This window comes from Emydura macquarii, unplaced genomic scaffold, assembly GCF_026122565.2.
Source record: "Emydura macquarii macquarii isolate MOO-44397 ecotype Brisbane River unplaced genomic scaffold, CSIRO-AGI_Emac_v2 contig_1451, whole genome shotgun sequence".
In the NCBI taxonomy this organism is placed as follows: domain Eukaryota; kingdom Metazoa; phylum Chordata; order Testudines; family Chelidae; genus Emydura; species Emydura macquarii.
Window position 1 is genome coordinate 12,713,855 of NW_027131588.1, and position 23,646 is coordinate 12,737,500.

Genomic DNA, 23,646 nt, shown 5'->3' on the forward strand with positions numbered 1-23,646 from the left:
ATTGTAGACATGTTGGTTCCAGGATATTAGAGAGACAAGGTGGGTGAGTGAATATCTTTTATTGGACCAACTTCTATTGGTGAGATACACACAGATCATGAGCCAAATAAGTTAATTAATTTCCTTACTTTCATATCCCCCTTTAAAATAGTGTAGGACTACCCAAATGTAGCTACTTTAAAGTTATTGTGTAAAAACTGTCACCATGCTATCTAAGCCCTGATGCATGTGGTATATTTGATAGAAATTATTACATTGTCTTAGCTGGTAGCGTCCCTCATGTTCCCTACCTACTCCATAGATAAAATTCTATGACTGGCATTAGGAAGATGGTCAGACTAGATGATCATGAAGGTCACTTCTGACTTTAAAAAAATAAATCTGTGGTGGTAGGGAGCAAGCTCCCATCCCCTAAAAGACTATCTATGGAAAAGCAGGGAACTGAAGCTTGCAGAGGTTCCACGTTATTAGAGAAAATGTTCATACCTAGTTCATTCCGTGCTATAATCTAGCTCTTTTCTTTGTTTCCACCATCCCTTTCGCCAACTTTCACATTAGGCTCTTGTCTTTATTATTTTGTTTCATGAGAATTTATTTTGTGAGGTTAAGCTTGTAATAACAAGAGTCATACTTTTCAACAGGATACTTTTTACTAATAGATTTTGCGACACAGAGGTAGCTGAAGGACCGCAAAATAATTCTGCCTGGGATTTTCCCACCCCCCCTTCAAAATGCATTAGCACATAAAGATATTTTCCTAGATTGTGTTTATAGTTGAAAGAGAAAATAAAAAGAACTCAGATATAAGGCTTCACAATTGACATGTCAAGACCTTTGACACTGAGAAACCCCTGCTTCCAAGCCTAGACATGTTAATTTCTACAGACTGAGCAAGTGTCCTTAGTTATGGGGGCACAGGGGAAGAGCAGTCACAGCTAGCCAGCACATAGACTGAAAGCAAATGTTGCTAACATTGTGTCCTAACAAAGCCTTCTCAGAAAAGAAGGCTTGAGACAGAGGGCCAAATGCTCAGCTGGTAGAAATCAGCATAGCTCCGTATGCTTTGGGATTCTCCTCAAAATGCTAATCAGAAAGACAGTCTGTTTCAAAGGGTCATTTCTTTGCCAGGAGACTAATAACTGCTGGTTTGAGTGATGCTGACCCTTTACTTTCATAGAGCAAATTCAAACAAAGACACTGGAATACCCCAATCTGATTTTATCAGCCATGAGGGTTTCATGCAGGCCAGCATTCTCTCATGACTTCTAGAGCATGAATAAGTGGAGCTCACACAGATCAAAACACTGAAAGGCCCAAGGATCTACATGGATGGAGAGATCTGATATCACCTTGGTGGCCAATATTACCTGGGAAACGTACATCACTATTGACTAGCTCCAAAGCCCACTGAAATCAACTTCAGTGGATTCTGGATCAATCTTTAGGTTACTCTGAAGATTTCAATATAAAAATACTTACCAACTAAATAAGATCTGCATAAGATGTTCTGTCACTTTGAATTCTGTATTATCTATTAAGTATAATGCATGCTTACGAGGTGAGTACATTTGGTTCACACAGAAATAGATGTCCTGGATTTTTGTCTGATTTCATTATGCTGCTTGTTAAATCATATTACTGAAGTAAAAAAGCTGGTTAAATATCACTAGCTCACAAAACATTATCTGTCCTCCTAAGATCGTCTGCACTAGTTAAGATGAGAGTATTTTGAAGCAGACATCACTTATAATTTAATATCAGAAAGTAAAGGCAGAAAGAGATAGGCAGTATTACAAGAGACAGATTTCAAGGTGGTAAATAGCTTTATGCTTTATCACAGGAAATCCAGTCTCTTAATTTGCTTCGGGAAGACTGATGATTAAAAAAAAGTGTGCATTTTTCACTAGCTCCACTCTGCTCTCAGCTGGGGTTACGGAGCCAGAATTAACTTAATGCTGTGAATAGGGTTGTCAATTTCATTTCAATTCTTCTCATGCATCTTAATGCAGTATCAGGTTTCCTGTAGAAGGCCACATTTCAATCCTTTTGACAAAACCCTTATAAAAAGATATTATGTTCAGGAAAAAGAGCGCACTTGAATAATTTAAGAGCTACATATAGGTCTATGAAATATTAAAGGGACAATAGTGTACTATGGGGAGTTTCACTAAGATGCTGGCTTGACATCAGTCTCTCACTTGCACAATGTGCTGTTTGGCATCAACAACAACAACAGCAATGGCTGAAGTCACAGGATCATAGTGAATACAACGAAAAGGCAGAAAGTCGCTTCGGTAAACCTTGGTTAATAGACACCACCCCAACATCTGACCTATATTGTACTAAACATATACCTGATTTAAGACGGTGTAGACAGTAAAATCATACTTTTGTACATTCTGTACACTGCAGTTGGTTAAAGACAAATAACCAGAATCAGGACAAAGTTATACAGTATCTCTTGCATACAAGGTCATCAAAACATGCTTTTAAATTTCTTTTTGTGTTTTTTTTAAAAGGAAGAAGAAGGAAAAATAAAATCCTTGAAATGGAGAACCAATAGAAATTGCAGTATTTTAAGAGTTTGATCCTTTATCCCATGGATATATGCTTGCGTAAACAAAAATTATCCAGTACTTAATGATCAAAAACTAATTAATGCAACACGCGCACACACACAAAATAAAATATATTAATAATGAAGCAGCATCCACAATGTGCTGGATGTTTTCTCAATATATAAAGAGTCTCTACCACAAAGAGCTTACAATCTGAACAGAAGAAGCACAGAGAAAGAGTGGGTGGAAATGGCTACATATATAAGCAAAGTAGTCAAGATGATGCTTCAGACACATCTTATTAATGTCACTTATTATGGAGTAGGGGTCCATAGACTAGATATTGATATTGACTAGATATATTGGTATAACATGAGGAGAGGGCAAATGCCTAGGAGACCTAAGCTTCTCTGATATTATGCTAATAAGCGACATCCCTGAAAAGTTATAAAGGCAGATAACTTGGCAAAAATAACAAGTCAAGAAGGGCTCAAAATTAGTTATGCTAAAATAAACATCCTTGTTGAAACCCAGACATCAAGTAGTCACATCACATTAAAAATGCACAAATATCAAGAAAGTAGAACAGTTTTCCTACCTGGGCAGCACTATATTAGCAAATGGAGACCTCAGGAAGGATGTGATACTAAGGATAGGAAAGGCAACCACAGCATTTATTGAACTCAACAATGTATAGATATGAAACAAATATACAGCACCAGAACAAAACTGAGAATTTTCTGTTCAAATGGAATCTCGGGGCTAACATACAGCTGAGAGAGCTGGAGAGCTATTAAAATGTTAGACTGAAATCTAGGCACCTACAAAAGATTCTGCACATTGGCTGGAAATACTTCATCACCAACTAAGAAGTAAAAGAAATCCCCAACCAGCAGCTTGTTTCTTTCAGAATCAGAGGGAATCTCTGGATACTTTTGGGGCATGTATTCTGGATGCCAACTTGCTGGCTCGTACATGAAGCTGTCCAGTGGAAACCAACTGATGCGAGGAAACTAGAGTGCCCAAGAGAAAGCTTAAGAAGAATACTTAGCAGGAAGGGCAGAATAGTTAGTCTCAACATCATAGGGCAAATGGAAGCAGCAGCAATTAACAGAAAGGAGTGGAATAGACTGGTTTTCACCCTAGGGCCTGGCTACACTGCCAGTGAAATTTGATAGCAGTCAACGGGACATACACAAGCTACTTAAAGTACTTAAAGCTACTTAAAGTATCTTGCATATCTCCCATTGACTTCCTAAATTCTAATTAGTGTGGCATCCCCACTATGCTGCACTGACAGGAAATGCCCGCCCGTCAATGCAGTGTTAATTTTTTTGCGGGGGTAGATTTATTCAGTCAACTTCCAGATCAATTGAGTAGGTCTCCACTGCTGCTTAATCGATCCCGCAAAATGGATCCTTCTCTGTCGACAATGCTGCAGGCAGTGTAGATGTACCCTGGGTGCCAACACTGGCATGGGCTGGATGTAAATTTAAAATAAGAGGTGGAAGCAATGGAAGGAGGGGATGGTGCTAAGATAAAAGGGGCACTGAAGGGGAGGACAAGGAGTGGAGGTGGAAAGAGAAGGTTGGAGAGGAACATGGAGGGCAGAGACAGTGAGGCTAGCCTTAGAAGGAGAGGGAGAGAACAGGAGAAGGTTGGAGAAAACAACCAATCAGAAGACAGACGTATGTACACAATTCAGATTCAAACATGCAGGAAGCTGACATTACTGGGCTCCAGAAGGTGTGAAGGCGCCTCATTCTGTATCCATATTCTCTAGTGATGCAGCCAAATTCCAAAGGCGGAAAGGGGAGATAGAACCTGCTCCAAGAAGCAGAACCTGCTCCAAGGAGCCAACTTGGCAGAAGGATGAGAGGCCAGCTGGGTCTGGTACTCTGGAGGGAGAATCTTCAGAGAGGATCCCCCATTCAGATCTGGATTTGGTGGAGTGGAGAGGGACGGGATGGCTGCTGTTTCCGATGGAAGTACCTACCACTAGGGCTCATTTGTATGGACAGGTATCTTCCTAACCTATAAAGGCATAACTAGGGGATGAATCAAAACTGCAGAATATTTGTCACTGATGATGATCCATGAGGCAGACAGAACTGGCTAGACTCCCAGATAAGAGGTTGAAATTCCAGGGTGGGAGGGGTTAAAAAATACCTTTTCATTTGTAAATTGGGCCCCATTGATACGGAAATCAGTGAAAGGCAATAAACGTGGAGCCCTACAATGCCATTTTTACAGCCTCAAATTTCAGAGTAAAAATCACATTTTACCTATAGTGTTCTCTCCCAGCCACCACTACTTTACGGTCACCCATTTAAGTGACTTCTCTATAGAAAGGACTATATTTGCAGCAAAACTTAAGTACAGCTTGGATGATCTTCTGCTCTCTCTCTCAAATGTTTGCCATGTAATTTTATACACAGGACGCTTGTAATTGCTGTAGTTTTAGGGTAAGAAAAATTGAAAACCATTGTTTAAAGGACCAGGAAAATCTCTCACACATGCCCCATATTCTGAGAGCATCTTCAAGTGGAAACCAATGTAATGAAATGGACGTTAATTTCAGTTTTAATCAATTTAACCTGTGAACAAGCAATTACTTTACTCTTCAAAAGAAAGAACCACTGAAAGTCAACAGAAATTAAAACAAATACTTGCTGAAATAACAAGGGGCCTTATTCTCCACACCCTTGCGCCTTGGCAAGGCACATACGGATGTATATAAGGAGTATAAAATGTTACCAAATAAGAATAGCCATGTCTTACAGGGGTAAAGGACTATCCAGGGTCCAAGGCACTGGAGAATCAGGCCCAAAGTCTGATATAATTTTACATTGTTAATTAAATAAAGACCGGTGGAGAAGTTAAGGGCAGAAGACAAAACCTAGAATGTTTAACCAAATCACCTAGGGAGCTGATGTTTCTTGAAAGATCACTTTTTTTTTTGGCTTTCTGTAAAAAAGAGTCTAGGACTGATTCTGCCTTTTACTCAAAGCTTCCAGTGACCTCTGTGTTACTTACCAGGTAAGCCAATGGGAATTTTGCATGAGTGCAAAGTGTTTTATTGTCATGTGAAATGTTAACATATCGGTTGAACAGCTGATCTGTCCTCTAATTGGGAAAATGCATCATACATGGACTTAGAGATTTAATAGACATTATTCATCTCTCATGGCTATCAAGCCTGATCATATAAAAGTCTTTATGGTATTCTGACAGTTCTGAGCATTTTTTGCCTTGACTATTGCTGGTTTCGTTACAAGTAAACGGAACACAAAAGGGGTTAATTCTTCAGGCCTATTACATGTCAGTGTCCACTGTTCTCTCTCAATATCGTTCTGATCCTGGTAATAAGAAGAGAATTGAAAAGAAAACAGAAATCATCATTCATATGGCACTCTGACAGGTCAGACTGGCTGATAGCAGATGACTGAGTTACAGAGGAAAGAAACATCTTTGACGGGGCTGTTTAATTTTGTTTATTCACTGGTGAGGAAATTCACTAACGAAAGTGCAGAATGTTGTTAAGCTGCCTCTGAGACAGACAGAGACAATGTCTGAACTGTTCTCGCTGTTGGATCTTTGAACTATGTTGAACTTTCATGGGCTATTGGTTTGCTTTGTGGGTCCTCCCCCCCGCATGATCTATCTCCTATTTTTTTAAGGTTGTTAAACCTTAAAACTGTTGTTAACAACAGACCCTACAATGCACTACGTCTACAAGGGAATAAATCCTCTGCTGCTGTAAATTGGCATAGTTCTGTTGCATGCTACTTTACAGCAGAGAAGGATCTGGCAAAGGATTTATTTTCCTCTGTAACCTTTATGGGTCTTCTGAAAGCCTTTGAATAAAGAATACTCATTTTATCTATTATATATAAAACTCAGTCTAGTTATCCTTACGTGGTCATTTTTTACTCTAATTGGAACTTATGTAACACCTTCCAAAGATCTTTCTGTGAAGGCCTTGTGGAAAGTATTGAGCATCTTTCGTATTTAGCTCTGCAGTGTAAAGACCCAATCATCTTAGTTGATTTTAATATTAATTTTGCTATACTCTTTGACCCCTCCACCTGCTGTGCTTGATTATCTTTCCTTTTCTTCCCCCCTCCTTCCTTCTTTTCTTCTTTCTTTAAATCTCAGCCTGAATATCTCAGTGCTTATTCATTATAAAGAGTCACGGCCTTGGATCTAGGTATTGCATCCCAGTTGTTACTTTCTGAATGTTTCTTTTACTGATTATTCCTCTACTTCAGCATCCTTCAACTCTTCCCTTTGTTGGGAAATTCTGCTCTCCTCATCTTCTGAGGCACAGCAATAGAGTGCTAAATCCTGAATTAAGCATTTCCTTGCTTTGGTGGATGAGAGTTCAGATTTTTAAATATACGGTGAATCATTTCACTAAAGAGGCACCTTTTAAAATTCAGGAAGCATATAGAATGCTCCCCCTTCTATACTCAGCCACAACTACTGACTTCACCAGGAAGATTCTGGCTGTTAATCTGCAGGGAAAATTATGCATGACCAGGGTCAGGGCATTCTCCACGCAAACCTTCACCTTTAGAATGTACATAAGAATGGCCATACTGGGTCAGACCAATGTTCCATCTAGCCCAGTATCCTGTCTTCTGACAGTGACCAATGCCAGGTGCTTCAGAGGGAATAAACAGAACAGGCAATCATCAAGTGATCCCATCCCTTGTCGTCCACTCCCAACTCCTGGCCAACAACGGCTAGGGACACACAGAGCATGGTATTGCATCCCTGACCATCCTGGCTAAATAGTTACCTTATCTAGTTATTTTTTGAACCCTATTATAGTTTTGGCCTTCACAACATCTCCTAGCAACAAGTTCCACAGGCTGACTGTGTGTTGTGTGAAGTACTTCCTTTTGTTTGTTTTAAACCCACTGCCTATTGCTTTAAACCTGCTAGCTACTACTGAAAATATAACTGGGCCTCACCATGAGTGGAATGTGATACAAGACATCTTTTTCTAGTCCTTAAACTGTGGTACTGGAATATCTTGTCATTTAACCTACCAACCAGTTAGGTTTCTCCCACTTGTGAGATTTGTAGTGGAGAGTCTTATAGGATATGCTCCCTTTTTGTGGAAATATTGTTTGTCCTTATATCAAAACCTCGTCGTGTCCATAGATTCTACTGACATGGGGCAGCTCTTAAATGCTGCTAATAGTGTTTTTCAAACCTGGATGCTTAATGTTAAACTCCCAAAATCCATAGGCAACTAAATAAAAAGGACTATTTTCAAAGGTGCTGAGCAGCTGCAGCTCCCATTGATAACAGCACAATTTGTGAGTACACAGCATTTCTGAAAATTACCCATCATACACTACCAGGACAGTTCAAATGGAAAGCATAGTTATAAGACATAAAAATAGAAGAGGATGTGGGGGCAGCTGGTCCCGGGATGAGGAATTCGTATTTGGAAAATGAGCTATGAAAGGTGTTTTGAAAAAACAGAAATCAGTCTGTTTACCAAAAATAATGAATTCAGTTCTGAATCAACTTAAGACACACAGAGTGGACGTACAAGCACAGACAGAAACAGCCCTTCTGTGGAGATGCTGGGGTTCACCTTTTGCAGGGGGTGAATCTGGCATGACAGTAAGACGGACTTAAAGAAACCTGAGAAATATAAGAGTGTTGCGAGTCAAAGAAGAAGAAAGCCAACACACACCTGAAACTGCAGATTTTGGTAGGCAGCACGTGTTAGACACAGAGTCAGAAGGCATAAAGGATACACAGTCCAAACATGTAAGAGATTGCTTGTTTTGCTCTTATGACATGAAGGGGACCTCTATCGAGCACAAATAGCTTATCTTAAGACCAGGTACTAGATGTACATCATTTCTTTTGTTTTAATCTCTTTTTTCTTCTATTTTTAGTAAGTCTTGTATGCAAGTAGATCATTGGTGTTTTAGAGTTCTTTGAGGTATGGTCACTTTGGTGCATCCTTGCATGAAGAAAATGGTACCTTATCCTAAAACGTTCAAATGAGGCAACCTCCTAAGAGGGGCCAGCTAGAGTCTGGCTACGGTGATTAGAAGGACAGGGAACGCTGTCTGATCATGAGTATAGCAGGAATGAGAGACTAAAGGTTAGAGGAGTGTAAATCTCACTTCAGGCCCTGCTCTTCCATTCTCTCTCACAGGAATACAATATCCAAGAGTACTGAGACATTGTGATTTGCCCCTATTCTGAAACCCCTGGGTTTCAATATCTACACCATATGGGCTCCTGTCTGTATTTTTAAACATTGTAATCTGCTTTATTATGCAGACATATGATCCAGGTTTTCACTTGTCTTTCTGGTAATTAAGCTTCTGCAACAGATAATGCAGACGGATACTGTATTGCAGGGAATAAATGGAGGGGAAAAATGCTTAAAATTAAATTCTGACGTACATGAAATGCTTCTTTTTGGAACCAAATGCTTGTTGCATTCTATGTCCTTGGTTTCTCGGCTTGTTAATGGATACATTATTTATTGGCTTCATCATTCAGGAGGATGGTGATAGTTTAGTTTCTGGGCTGAAATACAGATGTGATGACTGTGTCTAAATGTCTCATTTACCATCCCAAGTACACCACCAGCGTAAAACAAAAGTATTAACCATGTTGGTAAAATAATGGCTAAGTTGGCAGCCTGATTTACTGATGAGGGCTCCTTTGCTTAGCTGCTATGACTAGCTGTTATACAAACCCTCTAGTACTGGGCTTGCATTTTGTCTCAAGCATTTTCACAGATAGGCCTGGCCAAGGGAAACAAGTTCAGTTTTATGCATGAGTCACCCACTTTGCTGTTTGATGTTCTAAAAAGCCAGTGTCAGTATACTTACAAATATACAATCTCTTAAGGATCTATATGTGAGGTACCATCAACACATTTAAAAAAAAAAAGTCATGATCAGCCTTGGGAATTAAACCCAGACCTCCAGTGCCTAAAGCAGATGTCCTTATCTTTTAAGCTAAAGGAGTAAGTCCATTAGCTGGTGAATAAGGAGCAGGAACTTATCCTCATTGTGCCCTACCACTAGAGTTCTAAACTATGTCTTTATTCATAACATTGAAGATCATCAGACTCAAATTTGCAAGCAGACCTCTCAAAGAGTATTCGTTCCCAGTGCCTTCATATGATAGCACAGGCTTCATACTACCCTTTGAACTAGTTTGGCCAAACTAAAAAGCAGACTGAACTTTTGCCTCCCCCACCGGTCAAACTGAACTTTGATACTTGAGATTGGCCTGCATACATCCCTGTTTTGATGGTGGTGTCTTTCTCTGCCAGAGCTTCCTCTTGTTTCTGTTGCTGCTACTACTATATATTTTAGGTCTCCCAGCTAGTGGCAATCTATTTATTATAAAGGGTCCAGTGTGCCTGGATGATTACTGGATGAGATTCTATGGCCTGTGTTATGCAAGAGGTCAAAACTAGATGATCACAATAGTCCCTTCTAGCTTTAACATCTACAAATGCCCATCAGTCTCATGCTTCGAGGCTTCAGAGGCACAATGGGCAGTGCAGTGGACTCCTTGATTAGGGTAATGTAACGTTTTTAATTGCAACAGTGGGGTATGGTCCTGCGGCGTGTTGCTACCCACTGGGAGAAGCACTAAAACTCCTGCTATCATAGGAAGTGGGAGGGGACTCCTAGGCTTGTTCCTCTGAAAATATCTGCAGGGATGATAGTCCCAGTGGAATAACGGACCCCTCCCCCCCCAGTGAAAACAGATTAATTTATTAACCAGTTTGGTTTGAGGTCAATAAAATTAAGAATGGTAGCTAAAGCAGCACTCAGTAGGATTTTGTTACATATATTATTATTTGGGGAAACTCAAATAACTTCCTACCCACTTGTAGATCATCCCATTTGATTGATCACTACATGAATCTTCATGTAACAGAAAGCTTCCCAAATGAGTCACATGCATCTGAGCTCAATTTCCCACCATACAAGTTGTTCTGTGCAATTTGGTGCCAAGGCAGGTCAATGAACTCATAATTGGCTCTAATTAACACTCCCACTAGCTGTGAAGTTCTTTGCATGCCAGTGAGTGGCACTCACAGAGGTACAAAATTCTTCCCTGCCTTTGAAAGCATCAAAGAAAAGAAAATTAATCATTTCCAATCTAATCAGCCACAAGGCTAGCAGTCAGGATAAGAGATATAAAGAAGAAACCCACATCTGAGGGAACCCGCAACATTGAATTCCATTGTAATGACATCCAATACTCTGTACTGGAATACATGCAACCAGAATTTAAAACTGGATTGAGGTCCCTACTCCTTATACTGCTGGAATTTTCTAGTTTCACAAATGCATATGCACTCAGGATAGCATTGTCTAATGCACTCTCTCAAGCATATTTTATTTTGCACTTACTTTATTTAAGTGTCTGTCTTCAAAGTAGCGCAAAACATTGTACAAACGTTAACTAAAGCTCTTACCACACCTGGGAGCTAGGTTAAGGCCAGGTCTAAACTAGAGACTTCTGCCAGCATAGCTATGTCAGTAAGGGATCTGAAGGGGCCGAGTCTCTGACTGGCTAGCTGAAGTCCCTAGATTAATGCAGCTATACTGGCAAATCTGCACTTCTACCACTATAACTAGTTTCATTTGTAGAAGTGTTTTTATTATACTGACACTAAGTACAGCTTTGCTGGTATAGATGTGTCCACACGAAAAGTGCTTTGCTAGTAATAGTATACCAGTATTCCTATTCTGGTAAACACACTCCTAGTGTAGACATGGCCTATGTATTTTTACAGATGGGTAAATAGAAGTACAGAAAAGTCAAGAGAATTGCAACAGGCCATACAATGAGTCAGCACCAGAACTGAGAAAAGAACCCAGGAATCCTAATTTCCAGATCCCTGTTGTAACCTCTAGATATAGGCCCTATGCTATATTATTCTATTAGAAGTCTTTCAACATATGAATAAAATACCGGACTTTCAAAAAGCCTTTGACAAAGCCTCTCAAGGCAACTGAAGAAACCAAGTAGTTATGATGAGAGGAAGAGTACTGTCATGGATCAGAAACTGGATAAGAGTAAGAAAACAATTGTTGAATTTTCATCATGGTAAAAGTTCACCACAAGGATCTGTAACTGGCCTGTAATGATTTATTATATATATTTTAGTAATCTATAGAAGGGAATAAACAGTGAGGTAGCAAGCTTGCTAAGACACATAATTTAGGTTAGACAAGTCTGGACAAGATTGTGAAGGATTTCAGAGGGACTTAACAAAGCTAGATAAATAGGAAACATGAAGGCATGTGAAATTTATTGTTGACAAATGCAAAATAGCATATAATGGAGGGAAAACACTGAACTACTCGTTTACCTGATTGGATTTTAAATTAATTATCAGCTTAGGAAAAAGACCTGGGCATCATTGTTGACAGCTCAACAGCAGACATCAGAATCTTTCTGTTAGAACAGAAAAGGAACAGGATGGATAAACGTATATATCATCATTATATAGATCAATGGTACCCTTATCCTGAATGCTGTGTTCAATTCTCATCATCCTCTCTTAAAAAGATATAGCAGAAATAAGGGTTCATAGATCAGTAATGAGAATGATGAGAAAGTAACTGGAGGGGTTAGGAAGAGACTTGCCCTATGGGTTGATTACCCCTTAACTGCCTATTGCAACATTACTTGCAACTTTCTCTGAAGCATCTAGTACTGGTGGGCCACTGGTCTGATCTGGTATGGCATTTCCTGTGTTCCTGTTTTTATTGCCGTGAGCTTGGGATTCTTGTACAATTTATGATTCTGAGCAGAGCAACAAGCAATAGATGCAGGGACTTCTCAGTTAAATTTTATAGTACTGAACATTCTCAGAACACCCTGTAGGAAGGTGCTGTGGCCTCCCCCAGAGTCTGGACCCGAGGAAAGGCCACAGCGACCCGGCTGGACCGAAACAGATCCAGCAGGCCAGTCTGGCTGGCGACAGAAAGGCCAGGCTGTGATAGGGCCGGCAGGCCAGTCTGCATGGCAATCAACAGGCCGGGCTGTGATAGGACCACCTGGCCAGCCCAATCACCAACAGCAGGGCGGAGCCTCTGCAGGAAGGGACAGTATAAAGGCAGGCCCTAGTGCTCAGTAGAGGGAAGACGGCTGTCGGAGGCAGATGTGTTGTCCTGCCAGCTGAGGCCTAGGCTGGATTGGAGCTAAGCCGATACCAGAGACGCTTGCCTCCCAGAGCCGAGACCCCGACCATTCCCTGATCCTGCCTCAGGGCCCAGAGGCTGGGTAGGGCGGTGGCTGGACCAGGCTACCCGACCCCAGTGACTGGGGTCCTAATGTGAGAGGATCTTTGCCACTTATGACTAATGCAATTCATATTGATAAGATCTTTATACCACAGCATTATCTCTCATATACGTATCTGTAGAGGCTGGTTTTCAGATGTGCTGGACACTCAGTTCTCTCAGCTTCAGTGGGAGTTGTCTGTGCTCCCTACTTCTAAAAAGTTCGGTCCCTGTGGCTTTACATTGTTATTGCAATGTCCCATAACAGATCAAGATATAGCCATGTCAATGATTCAGACTCATGAAGACAAAAAGCACAGACCTAGGAAAAGATGACATTCACTACAACCTCCTGACAAAACAAGATCCTAATTGCCTGGTATGAACTGCCACTTTCAACAAGTGCAAACAGTTCTGCCAGACTTCTTCCAGGAGCTGGGAGTATATCACAGTATTCGTCTATAAGTAGGGTGAGCAAGACAATCCCAGTAACTGAAGACGCATCACTCTCTGCTCCACCATGTACAAACTGTATGCCAGTTGCACTGTGGCAAGGATTACAGAGGATCGCTCCTAAAATGGAAATTTTCCCTGAGTAAGGGCTGCATAAGGGCTTTAGGGTTTAGTCCATTGGAAATAACCTGAAAACAATGGGTGTGGAAACAAAAGCTGAAGAAAGTAAATAAGTTGACTCTAGAGACCCTTCCAACCAGTGGGAGAGCTGCTGGGCATGGTGGAGCGGTGAGGGTGGAGATTTTCTCTTTCCCCCCCTTTGTGTTTCTCTTTCTGATCTTCTGGAAGTTGCTCTGAAGGAATTTTGCAAGGAGAGGAGAACATCCAAAAATGTACATTTCCTTTTTTTATTTCCAATAACCATTACACCTGCTTGCTTCTTGACTTCTTTGAAAAGGAAGTTGGAAGCTTTCCAATCTGTACAGGCCCACAGCTGTGCTTGTGAAACACCTTAGATGGAGGATTTGTTAAAGGAAGTTACATTTTCCACTCTAGGGCTTTGAAATGTTTTGCGTGAAAGGCACTTTACGAAGTGTTTTGCCTTGACTTTCTGTACTTGCCACGCCTCTATTTTTTTTTTTTTAAAGCGTTCTGCATCAGCAGTTGAACAGCATGAGGATCTCAAGCGGGCCTCCATTCTTGAATTGCCAGATATGTAGTGGTTTAGTTTGCTCAGGTTCTGAGCGAGCCCAATGTTAACGGCGCCATCGTTATATAAGTCTATAGTTCCCTGGTTCATAAATTTTGTATGGAAACTAAGTTGAACTTTGTTATTTCCACATACAATAGATCATCTGTGATATTAATGATACAGAAACAAATGCAGTAAAAAATATATCAAATATCCATATCAAGTGGACTTCTTTACTGGACATGATGGCCTGATTCTACAGTTTACCGCAAGTGGTGATCTACACCTGTGCAAAGTGCCTGTAAAATGCTACTATTTTCATCTGGCAATGTCTCCAGCCTGCTTTGAACAGATGCAATGGCTATACTACACAAGGCAAGAAAGAGAAAGACCAGGCCTGATGGGTCATCCCAATTGGATAAATTATTAATTACTTTTATTATCGTAGTAGCAGTGTCAGCAGGTCCCAACCTTTATTGGAACCACATTGTGTATGTATTGTACATTCATCCACACAGTAGGAGACAATCCCTTGTCCTGAAGAGCTTACAATCTAAATAGCCAAGACAAGACAAAGGGTAGAAGACAGGAAGTGTTTTTATCCCTATTTTACAGATGGGGAAATTGAGGCATGGGAAGATTATGTGGTTTGTGTAAGGTCATACAGGAAGTGTCCGGCAGAGCCAGGAACTGAACCCACACCTACCCAAGTCACAGAAAAGTGCCTTAATGAAAAGATTATCCCACCTTGCAATCATATTTTTGAAAGGGCAAGAGCTAAGGTGAAATTGAAGCAATATAACTGACAATGTCAACAGAAAAAGAATACAATGTAGTAGAAGGATAAGGGAATAATCCTTAGTAATTTATTTGGAGCATCTCACCTCTTTTTAGGTTGGTGAATTACCCAGGAACACCCTACCATTTCTTTACTGTATTCGTTATTTGAAAATATTCACCAGGATACTCAAGCCAATTCTCACTTACTATAATTTTAAAAAGTCTATTGACTTCCATGGGAGATGGATTAGGCTCAAATCATTTCTACAAATAATCATCGATCTATTAAATCGTTCACAGGCCATTTTCTGAGAGTGTTAGAGATCCCATTTTGGGAAGAGTTCCACTTTCCTACATTCTGTAGTCACATCAGAATCTGCATGCACCAAGCACATAAAATACAGCTGTTCATTGTATCGCCTTCAGTGCAAACTCTATGCTCAACCATTGTACATAATGGGGGAAATATTACCCCAAACGCTCTGATTTTCAAATGATCAAATTCAAATTTGAAAAGTACATGGGCATGGAAATGGTCATCTATTATGTCACACAATACAAATCTTCATGAATTTCAGGGGTAACAGGAACAAATCTATCCCCTGGGCCCACCTAACAATAAAAACGTTGCATTGTCTATAGTACCTTCTGTCTAAGGATGTCAAATTGCTTTACAAAGATTAATGAAATTAAGCCTCACAACATGTTCCAGAGGGAGGCAGGTATAATCCCCTTTTACAGTTGGAGAAACTGAGATGTAGACAAGCTAACTCGCTCAAATTCAAAGGAAGTCTGTGACAGCTGGAAACAGAATGCAGAGCTTCTGGATTCCCATCATGTCCTGGGGCCACAATACCATCCATTCAGACTCAACAACAAGAAACCCTTCGTTAATACGTACTAGAGCTGGTTGAAAACCCAACATTTTTCCATAAGAAATTTAGAACAAAAAATAATTTTTTGTTTGGAAATTTTCAGTTGTGTTTTGATCTGATTCAAAATGTCTATTTGAAAAAATGTTTTGATCCAATTTAAAATGTTTTATTTTGGATTTTTTTTTAACCTTAGGAATCAAAATGAAACCTTCTGACATTTTTAGTGAAATAATATTTTCTCTTTTTTAAATTTTCCATGGGTAAAACCAAAAGCTGTCCATTAGTATGGACATTTTCATATGGAAAAATCTGTAATACTAAAAATTTCAAACAGCTCCAGTACACACAAAGATGGGAGCCAGAAGAACTCTGTGCAAACACTTGTCCCATTTTTGCAGCATACTCTTATATCTGCTGCATAAAATGACATATTCTGTAATAAGGAAGGCAGTGACTGACTAATGGCTTCAGTGTCCCAGATCTTGTTTCTGCCTCTGGAGGATTCTGTGGCTGGTTCTGAAATCTGCAATTCAGTGCTGATTTTGAAGCGGACAGTTCTGGAATGATATAGGCCCAGAGCATAGAATTACTAGGCAGGATTATACACGCTAGGAGGTCATGCTCTTTCGAAAGAGCATTGTTTTACCTTCATTTTGTTTTCCTCCTAAAAACTTTCTAAACCTTTACCTATTGTTCTTTTCAGTGATTCTTTTCACTGCTCACTGACTTTTGCTAGAAATTGATTTCCTTATAAAATCTTGAGTATACTCCTGGTGCTTCCAAGCAATCACAAACCACGCCAGCGTTCCAAGGATATACTGAATTTACTGAGACTATACCCAAGACAATGTTATAGTTAAATCAATTTCTGGCGAGGAAAGAGAAATAGCATGGACTACTAGTGCCGGTCATCTGGAAAAGGAACACATACTGCTAGCTGGTTACTGAAAAATATTGAGACTAGTCAGTTGAAACAACTTTCTAATCTTCAGCTTTATGGTCAATGAAAGTTCTTAAAAGTGAAGGTCAGTTCTGGGTGTTAACTGTAACTTGCTATTGTGTTTTACAGTCATCTGTCTTTTGAAGAAAAAGATTATACTTCCTAAAAATAGACACAAAGTTGTGATGTTTGGATCATTTCCCTGCCTGAAGAGGTTTCATCCTGCTGGAATGGCTTCCTCTTCTGTACCTATAATAAAGGCAATGCCACATTCATAGAAAGAAACAAAAGATCCACAGAAAGTCAGGTCCTTATTCTGCAAACATGTATTCATGTACTTGTGTTGGCTTTGCACCCATGAGGCTCATTGAAGTCATTGCGATTAGTCACATACATAAAGATGAACCCATATGTCCATTTGTAAGACTAGGGCCTAAATTCTCCCTTATTAAATGCAAGTTTCTGTAAGAACATTTGCCACAGACAGCTGGAGGAGCACACAAAAGGAACTTACTGAAGGAAACCCTCCATTGATCACTACTCAGAGAAAGAATCTTATGGGACTTGACACAGAGGACGTTCAAAGAGTGGCCCAGGATAGATGGGACAGCACAGGTTTGTCCATGCACTAAGTGATGCCTGACAGTGTGGGAAAATTACATAAGTTTCCTAAATATTTTAACAGATGAACTGAAAAAAAAGTTACCACTTCCTCAAAAGCTTCTGAAAAACAAAGGCCAGCTGGATCCAAAGATAGCATGGAAAATGAGGCCTGCGGGTCCTTCTTAGCTTTTTTTTATTCAGTTTTATTATCTTGTTTTTTAGTTCTTTAACCGTCTGCTACCTTAGGAGGTAGTAGTTGTTACAAGAGTCATAAATGGAAACAATACAAATGCTACCAAAAATGGGTACAGCCACCATTGTGGCAAAATGTAAGTTTTCAGACAAATGGCTCAGATACTGAAAAACAAAACAAAAAACACAAATTAACTGAAAGCTAAATAATTGAACATGCTGTAATCAGACTGTAAGCTGCCAAAGCTGGTTCTGGCAACCAGCTAAATGTAATCCATTCTAAAGGTAAAACCCTCTTTAGAGAAAGCTCTATCATTGTTCCTGGAAAGTTTAATTTTAGGAACCTGCTAAATGAGCCATCATTCTCTTTCGGCTATTGCAACAGAATACAGGACAAACACCTGTATCTAAGACAGCCAGTTTTCAGTATAATCAGAACTTTAAAGATTGCTCCATCATCCCCTCCATTTTCGTTAGAAGTACGTTAGTGCAGAGAGTTGAGCAAAGGTGTTATATGCTCACAATAAATGTGTGCCATTCTTAGAAGACAACAGCTGAATTCTATACTCACTGAAGCTTCCAATTAATTAAAAGTAGAACACATTATGTAACCGAGCCTGAAAGTGACTGAAGCTGGGATGATCATTCCAAGATCCACACTGGAGAGGAATGCCCACAAAATCACCCCCAAATACACTCAACTGAGGCTAAAAGTAAATACCATACAGTCAAGTACAAGGAACACATTGAGTACATCATTAGTATATTTCGGATTTTCTGTTTAAAGTAGTAAAACAATAACTGTTTGGTGTTTGCACTAGAACTGTTCTTGGCCACCTCCCTCCCCAGTAGATGCAGGTACTGTGGGTGAAATTCTGATGTAAACAGCCGTGCAGTAAATCTGGAGTAACTTCACCAGCTATCATTGGAGTTACTATGTATTTACTCTGTTTCAACGGAGATCAGAATTTGGCCCTGTATTTTTTAAGTACAGGTGTACCAATTAACTCAGCCACAGATTTAAATATTTTGATAGACAATGGATTTACCATGAAGTGCTACAAAGAGTGGGATTTTCAGGAGTGATACCAGAGTGTGATTATTACTGCTATGGTATGGGAGAGGAGAGGCTTTACTACTCTGGTCCCTATGTGGAATCAACTATCATGTGAATTGTCACTACAGGACCATGGATGGTATTGTGTGAAATGCATGTAGTCCTGTGCAAGGAACAGTACAGACCCACCCCAAGGAAAGCAGGGAGTTGTAGGTGCACTCTGTACCTTGCACTAGGAGGATGTGGATTGCTTCCCTCATGTACCAGTGCAGCTCCAGTCTGCAGGACGGTTTGGTAGAGGGCAGAAGTTGGTCTGAGGCCTTGCCTCTTCTTTGCTCCCTTCTGGACAAAGAGACATAAGCAGAGAGACTGCTTCAAGCGCTCTGTCCTTCCCTGGACAACAAAATGCCTGGACGACACAAAAAGATTGAAGCTTCTTGAGCCCCTCTGCCCTACATAATGGCCAAGCCCGATCTAGTTCTGTTTGTGTTACACTGTGAACTTGCCTGTGTTTTCAGAGAGCTCACCACATGTTTTTGTCCTTTAGCAGTGTGCTTGGCTACAGTTCTTCAATGCCATTGTAAGGAGCTAATATATAACATGGTTAAAATAGGACTGAGCTATTACAGATGGTTAAACTATAATAATGATAAGTCACATTATAATGTACTACATCTGAAATTAAAGAGAAGATGATCTTTTGGTTTGGCTATCCAGGATGTGTTTGCAGTCTTCGCTGTCAGCCCTCATTACATGAGCCATCCTTTCCTCTGTGGTCTGCTGGAATGCAAAGGAGCTCGTTCCCATCAGCTGCTGATGACCATGCCAATTCATTTGGATGAATATTGAACAGATACAGAGCACAATATTCTTACCTGGAAGCCAGATAATGCATAAAAATAAGGTAAAGGGACAGAGCCCAGGTTAAGTGAATTTATCACTGCATTTTGGATACCTGTTTTTAGAAGTGTGCAAAACTTTTCCTGGTTTCAAATTTTGTTACAGATTCAAAAGGTAGGTCAGGTATCCTGAAATATTTGAGTATCTTTGGCTTTTTATGCATGGTTTTAAACCCTATGCCGGGGGAAAAAAGGCTGCTGTCTCTCCCCCTGCCCCACAAGTTCTGTTTTGAGTTTTGGGGTTTGTCCAAACCTGAAACGGAGGGTAAAACTGTGTGTATATGCATACATGCTCCTGAGGCCCAAAACAGAGTTTTGTTCTTTTCTACCCATGCCTTTGACAGAATAGCTTCAGACTTTAGCTGCAAGTCAGTGTTACCGACCAATAGCACCATTTTATTGGAGTCAGAGTGTTGTGAGTTTGGTTCCTTTTAAGAGACTATTACAACTCATGGAGCACTGGCTATGGTTCTGGGCAGAAAAGTTTTTCTGTTTTCTTTGAAATACAGTGTTAAATGGGAGTTGTGTGTCTGCCAGATGAGCTGTCTTTTGAGACAATTCAAGATGGAAGATCTTGAGAAGAGTGGATGAAGATGGAAGAGTGAGAGCTACCCTATCCTTTCTCTCTTGTTGCTGTTTTATACTGGATTGCTTGTTGTAGTCCATAGTCTACAGTAAATGTCATATAGATTGAAAGTAATGTTTATCTTTCTGTATATGAAAAACATTACAGTGAAAAGAGTAACTGTGGTATTCTGGCCAGCATCTGTTCTCTTAATACCATTTTATAAATATCCCAAGTCGTATACAGGATATTGTGGAATGCAAATTAATTGCTCAGTTTGTCTACCCAGCCACCGCACCACCAGTATCTAATATTGTGACTTTGCAAACTCATTCTAATACCATGCATTTTCAGATAACTGGACATATATGTATTGGTGTAACCTATGAAGGGACTGATAAAATGTATCAATTTATGATTTGTCAGGATGTGAAAAGGGTACTGTCAAGTAATTAGATTTAAAGTGCAGATTTTTATAACCAAACAAATCCAAATGAGAACAGATTTGGGGGGCAACTAAATATTCCACTGCCCTGTTGTTAAGGTATGCCCCAGTCCTGCAATGAGCACCATGTGAATTGATCCCCTATGCCCTCATGGAAACTCCTTAACTATCCTGGAGCCCTGTGCAGGTGCAGAGCTCACTGCAGGATGAGAGCCCTAAGTACCTCAATGTTCTACTACTGCATGAGAATTGCAAGGGCAGCTTCATTTTCCGAGAGGAGCGAAATGCAAGATGTAAGGAAATAGCATAAATCGTCAAAAGAAAAGAAGAGATTTATAATTATTTCAATTATAATCTAAGACATTATTAGTAACGCAGCTAATATGTGATTTATGTCTTGCTATTGTGTTTTTTAGCCATCATTTCCTTGTAATAAATTAATTTTTAAATGAAGATATTAGCACACTGCTAATCCCTAACTGAAATATTATAGAAAGTTTAACTGGAGAAAAAGGAGGATTTTTAATTTTAATTGACAACATAGTGCCCTTCTCGGAAGCTGTGGGTATTAACTAACAACAAATGCCACCAAGTAAAACAGAGGAAAAACTATAAATATGCAATCCCAAATCTACTTAGTTTTTTTCAATTCAGTTCCTACATTTGCTAAAACAAACCTCACAACATGCAGTCTTAGTACCAAATTCCTTCAAGTAGCAATGATTAAACATTTCTAATCACATAGGATCATTAAAAGATACAACTGAACACTTTGCAACTCCTCGTTTCAGTTCTTATGTAGGAATATAAATTACACTGGATTTCCCTTCTCCCGTCCCCACCCACTGCCAGTTCAGATTGCATTTACCCAGCCAGTGAACTTGACAGCAATTTCAAATATCTCAGGTGGAAATAGAAAGTTGACGTCACCCACCAAATACTCCACAAAGACACTGCACTGTCCAATTTTCACCTTATGAGGTTTCTTTGATACCTGCAAAGAGATTTGGGTCATGTTCAGAAAGGTGAAAATGAGCAGCACATTTACTTTGCACTTAGTCACAGACAGAATTAATATTGATTTCTATGTTCTCTTACCAAGTGTTAAGGCTTAGAGCTAAGCTTCTGAAACACAGAAGGCCAGACTTACTAGATGAATGGGTAAGTACGGCTAATCTCTACATTTCAGAGAGTTACTATGCTTATTACAATGTTTATTATTTAAAACTGTTGGCTTCCATCAGTTCATGACTATGTTGTGATGCTGTCATTTCTGAAGGGCAAAGTTAGAGATATGAAAAGAAAATGATGAATGAAGTTACCAAAGACAGATATTATTATTATTACACACACAGAGTTTTAATAGAGACCACAGGGAAATCTCCCAAAAAGGGAAGTCAGTACCCGGCAAAAAAAGCAATGCACTCATTAAGCTGATCTCTCAAATTAACAAGTTTTGATCTTTATGGCAACATAGGACTGCACCGCTCTGCATAATCAAATCCACATGGAATTGCCAAACTACTAGCCCTTGAATTTATTTAGACAATTTAACAAATGAAAAAAGTTGTCCATTCATTAAAATAAAACAACTTAAGTTATTTTTACCATTTTAGTGTCTTCACGACAGAAGCCTTCAACTCATTTATTTTTCCTTTTGGCTGTGAATGGCCAACACTGCATTTCCTACCTTTTGTGAATGGCAAGCAATGTTTAATAGGGTATGTTGTGCAATTCATATTCAACTCTGGGTAACTGGAAAATCTGGAGGGTTCATGCTACTTCAAGTGGGTGTGTAAGAATTAGAATACTTTTTTAAACAAAGCAGAGGTGTAAATACACGTACGTTTCTATAATCAGTTTGGGGACAGATCTGGCAATCTTTCTTCCTCTAAAGAAGAATTTTCAAAGCCATGCAAATAACAACAACAAAAATTGGGAGAGACAGTCTGTGCGTACTAATAAATGGGAGTCTGGCACTAATATGCTGTCAGGTTGTCTACCGTGTGATCTGCCAAGTGCCTGCTCCTGAGAACAGAGGTCAGTATCCTTTGGCTCTCTCTCTCAGAACTGAAATGGCCTCCAACGGGGAAAAAAAAAAGTCACAGTGAGTGCTTTCTGTAAAAGACAATTTATGGCAGGTTTTTGCCATGGAGCACATAATGAACGAGGTACACATTATTTGTACTGATAATTCCTCCATGTTATCCCCATCCATTTGTGCTTCCGCCCCCACTATTGATTATGTATTCTGGAAGACTGCATGATTCATTTTTAATGAAAAGCAGCCCTTACATTCGGCGTGGAGATACAAGTACGCCGTTGGTGACCGCAGCCTCTGCCAATAAGATGTACAGAGTCGATGCGCGAGAAGGATGGCTTAGGTGCACAGCTGCATGAACCAGCGCCCACCAAACATCCTTCTTCAGCTGCCAGTACAATAGAGGGTTTGCTTGGCCGTGAGATCATTGGGCCCTGCAGGAACAGTTGAGGCAGTGCTAGTGATGCTGCTGATGCATCTGCTAAGCCACATCAAAAATGGGAACACTTGTCCCTGCTGTTGCACAATGGTGAGAACAGTGGAGGGGACCCTGAGACATGGTGCTAATACTCACTTAACCTTTTCTGCACATCGATAACACTATGACTATGCTTGATGTGTTTTCCTAAAGAGGAATTACGCAGGGGTTTACAGAGGCAGTTCTGTCAACCAATACAGGAGGCATTTCACGTTGTTTGGGATTGCTGGTGTTAATGGGAAAAAAAAAAAATACTCCCACACTCATAATTTTAGCCTTTTTTAGCCTGAGCAAGTGTTATTAGTTAGCCTGTGCCATTGCTGTTTACCTACGCAGAGCAATACACACAGCACAGCACCAGTCTCCAGAAACTGTTGCCCATGCAGACTTTCCTGTTGCTCTAGTATCTGCTCCTTTCCAAACACTAGTCATTCTGGAAGTATGATGAATTCTTCCGTTTTACAAATTAAGACCACTTGTGTTAAGGCTCTCTTCAGGATGACCCTGATACTCTTCCCCTTCTGGAGTCACTGTCAGTATGGTATCGTTATCATGGAGTCTTTCTGAAAAAATCATTTAAAACCACCACAGATCAACCCCCTCTCACCACGCAGTTACACTGAACTAATGCACTGTGATAGACTATACCATGTCCTCTGTACTCATAAGGAGTCTCCCAGTATTGATCTCCTATTTTGCCCAGGCACATTGTGAGAAAATGACTGTATATTTGATTACTGAGGCCTCTGTCACGGGCAAAGATGT

The 23,646-nt window shown here is 40.0% G+C and overlaps 1 long non-coding RNA gene across 14 annotated transcripts in view; it reads right to left on the reverse strand.

Annotated features, from left to right (window-relative positions):
* LOC137156547 (uncharacterized) overlaps nt 1-23,646 on the reverse strand; it is a 107,370-nt gene that overhangs the window by 44,613 nt on the left and 39,111 nt on the right. For 9 of the 14 annotated variants that reach the window (XR_010920797.1, XR_010920803.1, XR_010920802.1 and 6 more), the window contains one exon: nt 21,297-21,356. The exons of the other annotated variants lie outside the window; for them this stretch is intronic. This is a non-coding gene — a long non-coding RNA (uncharacterized lncRNA). The remainder of the gene's footprint in view (nt 1-21,296; nt 21,357-23,646) is intronic. 14 annotated transcript variants of the gene reach the window in all.